At 43.6% G+C, this 14692-nt stretch overlaps 1 protein-coding gene across 4 annotated transcripts in view; it reads right to left on the bottom strand.

Annotated features, from left to right (window-relative positions):
• LOC115196476 (sodium channel protein type 4 subunit alpha B) overlaps positions 1-14373 on the bottom strand; it is a 56781-nt gene extending 42408 nt beyond the window's left edge. The window contains exon 1 of one of the 4 annotated variants that reach the window (XM_029757351.1): positions 14132-14373. The gene's annotated coding sequence lies outside the window, so the exon portion shown is untranslated. Of the gene's footprint in view, positions 1-8593; positions 8824-13887; positions 13910-14131 lie in introns of those variants that run through there. The other 3 variants (XM_029757360.1, XM_029757375.1, XM_029757369.1) reach the window with 3 other exon arrangements.
• Between the last annotated feature and the right edge of the window lie 319 nt (positions 14374-14692).

Raw genomic sequence — 14692 nt, 5'->3', positions numbered from 1 at the left:
TAAAAGGCAGTAAATGAGGCTGAATGAAGTGTTTCGCTGCCAGACAAGGCTCCGCTGATAGCCAGGTGTAGCAGTGGTAAGATGTTGGGACTGCTGTTGGGACAGCTTTATGTAGGCCCTAGCAGTTTGTAACTGTTATAGTGCAATTAATGTATTGATTAGTGTTGTGTTGTGGCTTTGCTGGCATGCATCCCACTTTTATTTTTATTATTTGCCCCACCAAGATTTACAGTTGAAGTCGGAAGTTTACATAGACCTTAGCCAAATACATTTAAACTCAGTTTTTTACAATTCCTGACATATAATCCTAGTACAATTAACTGTCTTAGGTCAGTTAGGATCACCACTTTATTTTAAGAATGTGAAAAGTCAGAATAATAGTAGAGAGAATGATTTATTTCAGCTTTTATTTCTTTCATCACATTCCCAGTGGGTCAGAAGTTTACATACACTCAATTAGTATTTGGTAGCATTGCCTTTAAATTGTTAACCTTCGGTCAAACGTTTTGGGCAGCCTTCCACAAGCTTCCCACAATAAGTTGGGTAGATTTTGGCCCATTCCTCCTGACAGAGCTGGTGTGACTGAGTCAGGTTTGTAGGCCTCCTTGCTTGCACACACTTTTTCAGTTCTGCCCACAAATTTTCTATAGGATTGAGGTCAGGACTTTGTGATGGCCACTCCAATACCTTGACTTTGTTGTCCTTAAGCCATTTTTCCACAACTTTGGAAGTATGCTTGGAGTCATTGTCCATTTGGAAGACCCATTTGCAACCAAGCTTTAACTTCCGACTGATGTCTTGAGATGTTGCTTCCATAAATCCACATAATTTTCCTTTCTCATGTTGCTATCTATTTTGTGAAGTGCACTAGTCCCTCCTGCAGCAAAGCAACCACAACATGATGCTGCCACCCCCGTGCTTCACGGTTGGGATGGTGTTCTTCGGCTTGCAAGCATCCCCCTTTTTCCTCCAAACATAAAGATGGCCATTATGGCCAAACAGTTCTATTTTTGTTTCATCAGACCAGAGGACATTTCTCCAAAAAGTACGATCTTTGTCCCCATGTGCAGTTGCAAACTACAGTCTGGCTTTTTTATGCGGTTTTGGAGCAGTGGCTTCTTCCTTGCTGAGCGGCCTTTCAGGTTATGTCGATATAGGACTCATTTTACTGTCGATATAGATACTTTTGTACCTGTTTCCTCCAGCATCTTCACAAGGTCCTTTGCTGTTGTTCTGGGATTGATTTGCACTTTTCGCACCAAAGTACATTCACCTCTAGGAGACAGAACGCATCTCCTTCCTGAGCGGTATGACAGCTGCGTGGTCCCATGGTGTTTATACTTGCGTAGTATTGTTTGTACAGATGAACGTGGTACCTTCAGGCATTTGGAAATTGCTCCCAAGGATGAACCAGACTCGTGGAGATCTACAATTATTTTTCTGAGGTCTTGGCTGATTTCTTTTGATTTTCCCATGATGTCAAGCAAAGAGGCACTGAGTTTGAAGGTAGGCCTTGAAATACATCCACATGTACACCTCCAATTGACTCAAATTATGTCAATTAGCCTATCAGAAGCTTCTAAAGCCATGACATCATTTTCTGGAATTTTCCAAGCTTTTTAAAGGCACAGTCAACTTAGTGTAGGTAAACTTCTGACCCACTGGAATTGTGACACAGTGAATTATAAGTGAAATAATCTGTCTGTAAACAATTGTTGGAAAAATGACTTGTGCCATGCACAAAGTAGATGTCCTAACTGACTTGCCAAAACTATAGATTGTTAACAAGAAAATTGTGGAGTGGTTGAAAAACTAGTTTTAATGACTCCAACCTAAGTGTATGTAAACTTCCGACTTCAACTGTACATGCTAAAATCGCCACTGATGCACGAACACACAGACGTCACGCTGGGTTACTGAACAACTAATAATAAAAAATGTAAAAAGTTATGTTCCAGTTGATAAATCAAGGAAATACAAATCTGTATCATATCATTTCTCAAAACTTCCAGTTGCAATAATTGTAAAATAATGCTTTGAATATCTGCTTTGCTGTACTCTTCACAAAATGTTGACAAAATCCAGGATAAAATCATCACAATTGAATATATGTAGATAAAATGTTACTTAGCACAACAAAACCTGTCGACTCTGGCTGAAACAATCAAACCCATTCCCTCTTGCATACAACCACCCATATGGTCCATTCAATTTAGGACATTATTAGCAATTTAATTATGTTTAATTTTATTAAAGTTATTTTCTGAGTGTACCAACCATGTTGATAATTTAGCACTGACTACCATCACATCTTTAAGGACAAACAGAGAACGTCTAACTCACAACCTAACATTGAGACCGTGAACCCCAATCAACACCCTCCTTAAATGTGAATAACCACGAGGACATATTTTCAGTTCTTTAGCTTTCTTCCTCAGAAAGGTCCTGTGCCTCTCCCAGGCTTCCAGTAGTGTTATCTTTCGGGTCGGCATGACTGCAGAGCCCTCCGCTATACTTTCACACTATGGTTGTGCCTTTCTTTACACATAGACCATTTCTGAACTAACCCCTTTGCTGGTAGTCCTTTTTAGACTGCTGGACGTTTTGCCGGATTAAGATGAAAGTTCAGCCTCACGCAGGTCGAATAAAAGTTCACATTCTAGTTGCACACCCATCCCCATAGTCTAACTTCTCTACCCATGTGGATGTGTCCTAGCAGGGGCACAAGGACATTGTTCTACTGAATGGAGCCACTTCATGATGGATAGTTCTTAGAGAAATGAAGGCCAGTGGATCACTGGGTTACATTCAAGTCACTGAACAGACACAGTCTAGAATGTAAATAGTGAATTGTTGCAGAAAGCTTCCTATATTATGGCTAGTTAAGTTGTCTTTAATGTTTATTACTACAATTACTATTTCTGTTAATTACAGCTGCAAGACTTATTGGACATGACAACAAAATGTGTATAAAATCTCAAAAGTATCTAGTTCAAAGGAAACTACATGTTCACGACCGCAGCACTTCGAGGTGACTGTATGAGAACTAATTACGGAGCTGTCAGACTTTCCCATATTGTCCACAACTCGAGGACAGTGATTTTGTCCTTACTTGGACTGTCCCTAATACTTCCTATCGACTTCACAAGTACGTGATTCTATCCACACAAGGACTGTGCTCAGTGTAAAAGCCTGCCCTGCGCCAAGCTCAGCTTTGGATCACAGAGATCAGAATTGCAACACTATTGGACATGAGGGATTGCCTCGATGAGTTAAATCAGTCAGCTAATTATTTTATGCAGTTTGCATAGCTATGATGACGGATGATGAGCTTGTTCTACATCATTATTCTAATATTTTTTTTATGAATAATCTTTAGACTACAGACTGATCATTTGATTATCTCCCCAAATCTATTTACCAGTAAGCATGTTAGGAAGATAACAATTGTGTGAGGTTAAATCCAAAGCCCCAAGTCTATGCAGAAAACCTCAGTAATAAGATTCTGTCCCTCTGCAACAGGGAGGCTCATGGTTCTCACCCCCTTCCATCGACTTACACAGTATTTATTAAAACTTCCCGGAGGACGTCCAGCAACCTATCAGAGCTTTTACAGGATGAACTGACATGTTATCCACCCAATCAAAGGATCAGAGAACGTCTAGTACTGAAAGCATAAGATACAGCTAGCTAGCACTGCAGTGCATAAAATGTGGTGAGTAGTTGACTCAAAGAGAGAGAAAGACAATAGTTTTGAACAAATTAATTTCTTCCAAAATTAAGGTGAAGCAAGAGCGAGAGAGAGAGAGAGAGCTAACTATATTTCATAGTATTTATACACTACCGGTCAAAAGTTTTAGAACACCTACTCATTCAAAGGTTTTTCTTTATTTTTACTATTTTCTACATCGTAGAATAATAGTGAAGACATCAAAACTATGAAATAACACACATGGAATCATGTACTAACCAACAAAGTGCTAAACAAATCAAAATATATTTTACATTTGAGGTTCTTCAAAAAGCCAGCCTTTGCCTTGATGACAACTTTGCTTACACTTGGCATTCTCAAAACCAGCTTCACCTGGAATGCATTTCAGTTAACAGGTTTGCCTTCTTAAAAGTTAATTTGTGGATTTTATTTCCTTCTTAATGCGTTTCAGCCAATCAGTTGTGTTGTGACAAGGTGGGGGGGTTATACAGAAGATAGACCTATTTGGTAAAAGACCAAGTCCATATTATGGCAACAAAAGCTCAAATAAGCAAAGAGAAGCGACAGTCCATCATTACTTTAAGACATGAAGGTCAGTCAATATGGAACATTTCAAGAACTTTGAAAGTTTCTTCAAGTGCAGTCACAAAAACCATCAAGCGCTATGATGAAACTGGCTCTCATGAGGATCGCCACAGGAATGGAAAACCCAGAGTTACCTCTGGTGCAGAGGATAAGTTCATTAGAGTTACCAGCCTCAGAAATTGCAGCCCAAATAAATGCTTCACAAAGTTCAAGTAACAGACACATCTCAACATCAACTGTTCAGAGGAGACTGTGTGAATCAGGCCTTCGTGGTTGAATTGCTGCAAAGAAACCACTACTAAAGGACACCAATAAGTAGAAGAGACTTGCTTGGGCCAAGAAACACAAGCAATGGACATTAAAACAGTGGAAATCTGTCCTTTGGTCTGGAGTCCAAATTGGATATTTTTGGTTCCAACCGCTGTGTCTTTGTGAGACGTGGTATGGGTGAACGGATGATCTCCGCATGTGTATTTCACACCGTAAAGCAAGGAGGTGTTATGGTGTGGGGGTGCTTTGCTGGTGGCACTGTCTGATTTATTTAGAATTCAAAGTACACTTAACCAGCATGGCTAACACAGCATTCTGCAGCGATACGCCATCCCATCTGGTTTGTGCTTAGTAGTACTATCATTTGTTTTTCAACAGGACAATGACCCAACACACCTCCAGGCTGTGTAAGGGCTATTTGACCAAGAAGGAGAGTGATGGAGTGCTGCATCAGATGACCTGGCCTCCTCAATCCCCCGACCTCAACCAAATTGTGATGGTTTGGGATGAGTCGGACCGCAGAGTGAAGGAAAAGCAGCCAACAAGTGCTCAGCATATGTGGGAACTCCTTCAAGACTGTTGGAAAAGCATTCCAGGTGAAGCTGGTTGAGAGAATTCCAAGAGTGTGCAAAGCTGTCATTAAGGCAAAGGGTTGTTTTTGAAGAATCTCAAATATATTTTGATTTGTTTAACACTTTGTGTTATTTTTATATGTGTTATTTCATAGTTTTGATGTTTTCACTATTATTCTACAATGTTAAAATAGTACAAATAAAGAAAATCCATTGAATGAGTAGGTGTTCTAAAATTTTTGACCGGTAGTGTATGTTGTAAACTTTCATTCGTGGGCTAGGTTGTAGCAACCTCATGATGGGTATAGGGAAAATTCAAGCATCATGTAGTAGCCTAAACCTATACATTGAGCTGGGTGAATGGAATATGAATGACAGTCATCCAATATGCTGTAACAGAAATAAGGCCATGCTCATAAAAACATAATTTTGTCCTCCCTCATCTTAAACGGCACCGACCACCACTGGTTGGGATGTTGTCATGATGAGGGTGAGTGACTGTGCAGATTTGCATGATTTTTTACCCCTGAGGTCAATGTAGGGACCTCACGTTAGAGGATGGGAGTGGGCCTGCCTGGATCATATCATGGCTGGCCTAGGAAAGTAAATGGTTCCAGGGGGAGCGTGGTTCTTCCACCAGTACCCCTCTCTACATGGTGGCTGCCCAGCTGCTACAGACAATCATGGTAAGGCGTCGGGTTACAGTACCGGCGATGAGTCTGCTCATTCCTCACTCGCTAGCCCTCCACTCCCTCCCTGCCTTACATCGTGCCGATAAACAGGCCGTTGGCATTCCGGCTCAGAGCTTTCTGACAGCTCAGAACTCTGCCACATTCTATTTCGCATGGGGTTAAAATCCTATCCACTCTGTTTACACGTTCTAGCCCCCTCCACCCCCCTTTCACCCCTGCTCCTCTCCTAGCACTTGACTGCTTCCTTCAACACACACACATACCAACCCCTCCCTCCTTAATGTATGTGCCTGGCCTGTGACAACCCCTCTATCCTCCCCTTCTCTCCTCCTTCCAACATGTCGCTCCCAGTTTGTCTTGCATTTTTCCTGGCAGAGATGGCTGCCTCTGGTTTCCCACAACTATTAGGCTACACTGCTCCATTCTGGTCCTGGTCTGCTGCTATGAAACAGGTCACTTCCAGATCCTTCACTCCTGTGAAGTCTGCAGCACGCACACAGCACATCAACAAGACGTTTAACATAATCAAATCAAACATGCTTTCTAAAAGAGTCCTATCGGTCTGTGGTTCTGTCCGTCTGCTTGCCACCCTGTCTGTCTGTCTGTCTGTCTGTCTGTCTGTCTGTCTGTCTGTCGTTCTTCCTTTCTGTCTGTCATTCTGTGGAGCCTACAACACACACTCTGCACCCAAACACACCTTTAAATAATTCAAATCCCGTTTTCTTAAAGAGGTCTGTCTGTCCACCTGCCTGTCTGTCTGTCCGTCTGTGCGTCCGTTCATCTGAGAACGAGCAGTGCTGATGTAAATATTGTGCATTTTTTCCCAGTTCCACGAAAACCGCAACGATGCACCTATGCAAAGCCCTCACTCTGTCACTCAGATCCGTATTCCAGTGTCTGCCTGCCAGCTGACAATCTTTTCCAGCGTGTGTGATTGTGTAGGCTACCTGCACCTCCAACCTCTCTCGTTCTCTTCCCACCCACCAAAGTTCAGTCGCATCTGCTCCCTACACTTGTCTTTCCAAAGCATGTAAACATCTATAGCTTGCAAGCTCCATAACAAGCTGCTCGAAGTAATTCAATGTCAAGCTAAATGTTTTAAAAAAAAAAGGTTTAAAAAGGAACAGAGAAGAACGATATAAACTTTAATTTCAGAACTTTAATTTACGGGTCGGAACAGTGAAGAAAAAACTCTACTACACAGTGCACTACTTTTGACCAGAGCCCTATGGGCCCTTTCTGTGTCAGGAGGCCTCCTTTGCGGAGTTGTTAACATGTGTAACTACCCTTATGTTGTAAACCCCTGGGCCCCAATGTGTGACCTGCAGCCCAGAGTGCCGGGGGGGGGGGGGGGGGGCTGTAGACGAAACTGAAGTAATCCAAACTGGGCACTATTTGATACCACAACATTTGATACTGTATGTAACAGCCGAGCAACAGGCAATAAGACAAACAGTGCAAAAACGTCTCTGCCAGTCAGCATCAGTTATATGGGGCCGTCAGCATATGCTATAAGAGGAAGAACAGGCACCTTGCAGAAAGCTTAGACTTTGTGTTCTACAGGGTGGTATTTATGCTTGAGCCAGCCCAGTACTCTAGAGATGCGCTTGTATGAAGTGTTGTGTCTCTCTTGTTGTGATGTGTGTTTTGTCCTATATTTATATTGTATTATTTATTTATTTTTATCCCAGGCCCCCGTCCCCGCAGGGGGCCTTTTGCCTTCTGGTAGGTCGTCATTGTAAATAAGAATTTGTTCTTAACTGACTTGCCTAGTTAAATAAAGGTTAAATAAATAAAATAAAATAAATGAAGGGAGATGTTTACACCGTTAGCCAAACGCTTGCAAGCTCTCCATATAGTCCCTCAAATAGATTAAAGATGACAGAAACCAATTTTCCATCCAACTATTTCATGCGGATGAATTACCTGACGCATGAAAAAAGTCATGACGGGGCTGAAGAAACAATTTTATAAATGCTGACAGACAATTTGTTCCATCGACATGGTGGGATCTTTTTGTGTCGGTAAAATGTATTATGCGAGAAATGGCGTGGAAACACCTTTATGCGCAAATATTGATATAATAACCATCATATCGAAGTAAACTTGGAGTCACGCGATGATATGGTGTGTGGTCCTCCCACTACGGCTCTGGAAACCATGCAGTTTATTAGGATACAGATAGAAAAAGTTATGACGAGCTTCATTTGGTGGTGAATGTGCAAAGTGATGAGCTTAATGCTCCTTTCCAATAAATATCGAGGGTCATATTCTGCTGACATGACGATCGATGCTTGGCTGCCATTTGACAAATAAAAATAATATTGCTTTTATCCATAATAATCTCATAATGTACATAGCCTACCCGCACTGTATCTGCGAGCTGTTGGCTAGAGCACATGTGGCAAGACCAGAGTGGGCACGTTTACTATCAAACGCAATAGTGTTGGTAGTTTACTGGTAAACGCCAAAGGTTTCCAGTAATATACCCTCCCTTTGCAACCCTAGCTGCATACAATGTGGCCTATATACTACTTTCAAGCTAAGAAAATGTACGTAAATGTGGAATTTGAATACCACCCCTTTAAGATATTCTATACCCTAAACGTCATCTCAAGCATGGGCTAAGCACGGAAGTTTGCCTAAGCTATTATATAAACTTCATCTCAAGCATGGAGCTAAGCAGTAAGCACGGAAGTGCACTATACGTTGTGCATGTCAACATGCCGCGGTCTACAGGACTATTCTGACAAGAGACATACCGGAGGGATAGAAGCGGGTGGAAGAGAGGATACAGAGGCCCAATGTGTGTCACACTATCCAGCCAGGGAATGCAGAGTGATGGTATTCCTATCCGGAAACTAAGTTACACAGCTTTAGGCTTCTGGCTCCTGCGCAAAGATAATTTGGTAGACATTAAAGGCTGCCGGCGCTTACACGCAAGAGCGACGGGGAAGGGGGACTGGGGACAGGGGTGGGGGAGAACGGGGGAGGCGCTCTGGAAGGACTGGGTATGTATCCATGTTTCTGAGGCACGAGAATCAGGGTCAACTTCAACCACGTCCAGAAATATCATCCACCAGCCGAAAAAGTGTGATGTTTTCCTCAAGAGCAGCGCCAGCGACTGACCCCTTTACCCCTTTAATACCAAGAAAACTTTCTTTGTCAACATTTGATTGGACCAAATGCAGAAGACACTCTCCTAGCTTTTGTCTGTCCTTCCTAACTGTCAAGCGCCAAGTCATCTCATGGCACCCACTCCAGACCCACAAGCCCTCGCCACGCCAGATAACGCATGTGAACTCCATGAGATCATGTCGTCCCCGTTGTTCCACCGCGTGATATGAAATACAGCAGGACCGTCATCTCACAGGGAGCCACCCGTCACCAACATGTCAGAAATCCACTTATCGCTGCGATAAGGGACGCCACACACCATGCCGGGGAGCGTGTCGTGTCGGCCCAGGCTGTAAAGGACACAAACACTGGGAACTATGTTCCTTCTTTCTGTCCCCATGGCTGGCTGGCAGTACTCCCCCCAGAGGGTACACAGCACAGGGGTGGCCTTTCCTGATTTTTTCCCCTCTCCCCTCCCCCCCGCCTGTGAGTTTCTCTTTCTTTTCTCCTGCTCTCACGGGGAGCCATATCTCATACCTCTCGTCCCTCTCTTCAACACCCTGTCACCCACTAGTCAACCCCACTCAGCCTCCTCACCCAGCAGAATGTGTTCATCTAGACCAGATGTAGCTGAACAACGAGCTCCAGCACACTCAGGCCAGAGGACACTAAAGCAGCTGCGTACTGCTCTCGAAACCCTTGCCCACCAGGGATTTTAAGTCCCTTCTGGCCTCTTTAATAATGCTGTACTGTACTGTATAGTAATACCTGAACTGTTCTGTGCCGGTTCAGATATTATCTTTTCACATTTGCCTTTCCAGCCTGGTTCCAGCAAATCTAAAGCCTGTAAAAATGTGTAATAACATAAACCTCAAACAGGTGTCACAGTCATTAACAGAACATACACATATCAAAAGTAATAATGAGAATAGCACGTGGTTGAGTTTGCAAAGTAGCGCCATGATGTGTGTGTAGTGCAGATTATACTGAAGGAGGAGCCATTCATAAATAGGTACAGTAGGTGTGAGGTTTAGACCTCATCTTCAGTTGGTAAACCAATTCTCAGATTCCCCTTTTTCTATGGGGAGCTGACCAGAAGAGAAAACTGATTCCCTAACAAACTCTCACGCCCTCTGGGTCCAAGTGTATATGAGGCGTCTGCCACTCTGCATGGCGCCTGCCTGCCTCTCCCGTTACCCCCTATGACCCTCATCCTCCACCCAGGGGACACACCCTATTCCCACTACTGAGCTGAGCCAAACCAAGCTGTACTGCACCAGCCTGGTTACGCATCTACCATAGTTGCCGGAACCATGCTGGAAAGGACAATGTGAAAGAAAATATAATCAAGCCAGCACAATATTGGTTTGGATTGCCATGAAACCATGAATTGCGTAAGTATCTTTTCTACTCTATCCCACAACAGAGACCGACAGCTACAGGAACCTTAGAAACCGATTCAGGTTATCCCCAAAACCCAAGTACCCCTTCCCAGCACAAGTCAGATGGCCTTCTTTAACTGTCACACACAGCCCACAGTCACCAGAGAACAAAAAGTCCCCCTTGGCCCTCCTCAACTCCACAAGCGCCAAATAGTTTTCCCTTACAAACTGACCAAAAACTTGTCTCCGCCAGTGACCTCCACAGAGAAGCCGCCAAATGACAGAACGACGTGTTTTTGCCAACATCGTCCCCTCGAGGGAAGACGAACAGGCGGACGGCGCAACACAAGAGTCAAGGCCCTAGGACAACTCCCAAGGCCTCTCCACCAGCAATGTAACTTCAACGGAGGGGACAGTGCTGACAGTTAATAATACAAAAAAAGAGTTACAACCTGATCTACTGTACATGTCTAATGAGGGCAATCGGGGAGCGGCGCAAGGCCCCCGGAGACGTGCCTCCTTCTGTCTTGGACGCCAGAGGCTCCGATTTGCATGGTTTGGCATAGAGGGCTGGAGGAGCAGCGGTCAAAGCTTAGACACACGTATGCAGCATCTCTTCACCCCCCTCCCCTTGTGGCTGGAAATGAAGCCATCATCTCTATAAATAAGACAACTGGGCCTAGAGGGGCAGGTGAGACAGGAGCCAAGCTGGGGGAGACAGGTGCAGGTGTCCTCTAGGCCCCCCCAACCCCCTCAACACCTCCTCCTCTCCATCACATGTACCTGTTTGTGGGGGCATCCCGCCAAGCACCAGATACTTCTGAGAAGATCTTACTCACCCATACCAACTTCTGACACTGTCATACTCACTCATACCGCACGCAGACATTTTGTGCGTTTTCATCTTTGAATAACTCTGTTAGACTGACACACACGCCCGAGCACACACACGCACACGCACACACGCACGCACACACACACACACACACATACACACACACACACACACACACACACACACACACACACACACACACACAGAGAGACTCTAGCCCCATACACTTAACTTTCACATCTAACTCTTCTAACCTGTTGCACTGGCAAAGAATCACTCTCAATTTCACTTGCTGTTATCACTCTAAGCCATTGCTGTCAAAATCAGTCAAACCCCCACACATATCTTCTGCCTGTAACAGAAGTACTGCACAGCACTAACACACAAACACAGTCTAATATGTGCCTCCCTCTGACAACGATGCGATGCGATGCACCAGCACAGCAGCACGGTGGGCCGCAACACAAAACCAAACCACAGAATGCCCGGCAGACAAAGCCAGCTGAGAGGCATTTCCCCTGATGCAAATAGCACCACTGAGATGGACAGAGATTCGATACAGGGTTGTAAGGATATAATGGTATCATCATCAAAGGGAATTCCCCTCCAACCACACACACACACACACACACACACACACACACACACACACACACACACACACACACACACACACACACACACACACACACACACACACACACACACACACACACACACAGTGAGATCCTCCAGCGAGATGAGATACAGTGTCCTGTGCTTTTAGTGAGCTCCTCTCCCTTCTGATCTGAGAACACACACACACACACACACACACACACACACACACAGACAGACAGACAGACAGACAGACAGACAGACAGACAGACAGACAGACAGACAGACAGACAGACAGACAGACAGACAGACAGACAGACAGACAGACAGACAGACACATGTCTCCTTCTCCTCCGGTCTGAGATTAAAAAAAAAAGAAATCTGATGGAGCGCCTACGCAAATATAGCCCAGCTAGCTGCCGAATGCAATAGGATGAGGCGTTAAAGACTTCAAACGACGGACACTGTGTTCTAATGTTCAGCTTCTGCTTCCATCTTTCACATTGCAGAAAGAAACGCGCATGTGACAAATTGGGATTATGCTGTGACCTTTGACTCCTGACCTGTGAATTTGATAAGACCTTGAATGTTTTGATAGAGGCTCCTGGCCTGGGATTTGTCATTGAATTCAAGTAAAGGAGTTTGAAGAGGAAGTAGACATTTTAAATACATTTTCATGATCTATACCAGGGGTATTAAACTTTTACCCTATGAGGCCCGGAGCCTGCTAGTTTTCTATTCTACCTGATAATTAATTGCACCCACCTGGCGTCCCAAGTCTAAATCTGTCCCTGATTAGAGGGGAACAACGAAAACAATGCGGTGGAACTGGCTTCGAGGTCCAGAGTTGAGTTTGAGGGATCTATACTATACTGGAAGTTCCGAATCACAAAGTGGCATGCACTCATCCATCATCTATGACGTACTCTGTAAAACAAAAAGTTAAAACCTAATAAAGGGTACACGCTCACCATATGCAAGTTAAGATGCACTCTAAATTGAGCACGGCCGGCCAGACAACGTTTCCACCATTGCCTGTTCTACATCACGTTAAAGGGAACGTTCTGGTTATTCACTGACTCCAATCTTGATGCTTTTCACACACGTACTGGTAGTAAACTGCTAATTCATTTTCTGTAATGGACATACACAGTTGTCTCCTGTGTCACGGCATAAACGGCGTGCTATGTCCATGGCATGTTAACCTGCTGAGCATGCTATTTCTCCAAATCACATCTCACAGCAGCCAGTACAGTACTTGCGTTATGGTATCGATACTTTGATCCAAGTTAAGACGTCCCCACGAGTGTGTGTGTTGTTGTATGTTTACATCCAAAAGGAGATTTGTCCTACCAGTAATGAGAGAAACTGCAACAGAATTTCAAATAACGGATTACTTACAGAACTGACAGAGAAAGATGGTTTGTTCATGCAATTACCAGCAATTATAGGCTATTGCTGGAAATTCTTGGCTAAATCCAAACCTCTGAACTTTGTGCCATTTGGCTGATAGAGGACCTTATTTTGTTATTGATAACACAGTCAACTATAACACATGTTGAAAGAAAAAACATGATCAAGGATATATCACACTCTAAATATTTGTTGATATCCATGCAAGTGGGGTCAGACCAAAAATGTCCATATATTCGGTGTACAAAACTGTGTTGAGAGGACCTACTGACGACAGGTGAAATACTATGAAATACATCACAAGACTATGAAATACATCACAGAGCAAACTTATACTCAGCAAAGTTCAATATGGTTTCACCCCATGCTTATAAACTTGTGTTCAGTATATCCCATAATTAACCAGCAACTGAAGCAACATGGTTAGGCTATGAAGCACTGGGAAAGTAATGACCCATGGATGACTCCTAACGTCTTTAGGAAGCTTAATAATACACATTTTCAATATAAATGACCAATGTGTCAGTAATTTAAATCATGATATCATAGAACTGGATCACAAGACTAGTAAACTAATCGACTGTAGCCTACTTGGGTGAGACAGGTGTAGGCTTGGCTATGTAGGAAACCGGCAATAGCCAAAGGCACTACACTTGTTTCTATAGATAGGCTATAAAAATAACTTCAAGATGTCAGTGATTCAATTATTTACTTGGCAGGAATAAATTCAATCTTGTAAAGCCACCGGCCATGTTGTCATGATCGCACCACACTGTAAACATAGCAAGAAGATTATGTGAAGTTCAAAGCCCCAACTGACAGACTGACTTCAAAAAGTTCAACGGCACTTTTACTCCCACGCAAACGAACCGCTCAGTGCCCCCTCAGTAAAAGACCACCGCGGCGCTAAAAGATGACCGACAACTCGGTGTTTCTGTTTACCCAACCTGGTTTACCTTGTCCTGTAACAAAAAAAATATGTATTTCCACAAAAGCCAAGTAACCCGGTGGTAAATCTTCTTTCAAGCCTTCGCTGATAACCTTTCCTCCTTCTCAGAGACCGTCCACGCTGCAGGACAGCTGTTGCTGACGCATGGGTGTCTTGAATGAAACCTGAGAGTTCTCTCAGGTAGGATCATCACTTAAATCCAAACTTTTCACACTTTGACAGCAGCTCGTTTCTCGTGCTTTAGTAAAGATAGACTAATGCACTACGAAACGTTTTTTTTTTTTTAATCTATGACAATTGAGGACACGACAGCAACATTTACTACAGGAATAATAACATAGTAATGCAGTCTTGACTTGAGGAGTATTTTAGCGCGCTGTTCCAAAACTTTGTGGGATGCAAGAGAACATTCAAGACTATCCATTTCTATGGCTATCCTGAGGTCGTCATTTAAAAATACTTTTAAAAAAAACAATACAGGCGAGGAATATTCTGCTGCCTACCACTCTGACTGGCCTGTTCTGCTTTTTCTCTAGAGTGGCCTAGATAGATTGTCTATGCCACTTTT

This window comes from Salmo trutta, chromosome 1 (genome assembly GCF_901001165.1).
Source record: "Salmo trutta chromosome 1, fSalTru1.1, whole genome shotgun sequence".
Lineage (NCBI taxonomy): Eukaryota > Metazoa > Chordata > Actinopteri > Salmoniformes > Salmonidae > Salmo > Salmo trutta.
Note: the sequence above shows the minus strand (reverse complement) of the source record. Positions and strands in the feature narration are given on the sequence as shown.